Genomic DNA, 601 nt, shown 5'->3' with positions numbered 1-601 from the left:
AATAATATACAAACAGAACAAAGTAAAATTTAAGATAAAAATGACATGGTTGAGAAATGGGTTAAGGGTAAAGCGATTTCTTGGCATGCAAAAGCTATGGTTTTGATCTCTAACAAAGTTAGAGTAATAAAAAGCTAGAATGTGACAGTCACTTTTGGGTTCCCATTTTAAGTTTATTACTTCATATAACACTTATGATTATGATATGTAAATTATAGACTTTCACATTACATTATCTTTTCTCATTTAATTTATATAACCACCAATGCGGAGCTCTAGCCATGGGACAATTATAGAAATGTAAATCGAATGCTGAGTATTTTCTTTTAAATTATACATTTAGAAAAATGGAATGTGATTATATTCAATTCCTAAAATAAAAGCTGTCAGAAAATATGTCAAGGCTTTTCTTTCATCTAATTTTTATTTTATTTTGTATATTCCAGATTTTTTGTCATAAATTTGAATATATCAGAACAAATATACACTTGCAAGGTTCCTAACGGTATCATGATTTCAAAGTAAAATGCATTCTTTATATTTTGTGAATTTAAAAAGAAGCAAAATATATTCATTTACTTTTTCTGAGTATCACTCACAT

This window comes from Octodon degus, unplaced genomic scaffold, assembly GCF_000260255.1.
Source record: "Octodon degus isolate 3935 unplaced genomic scaffold, OctDeg1.0 scaffold00143, whole genome shotgun sequence".
Classification (NCBI taxonomy): Eukaryota; Metazoa; Chordata; class Mammalia; order Rodentia; family Octodontidae; genus Octodon; species Octodon degus.
The sequence above is the reverse complement of the archived record's forward strand: the minus strand, read 5'-3'. Positions refer to the sequence as shown.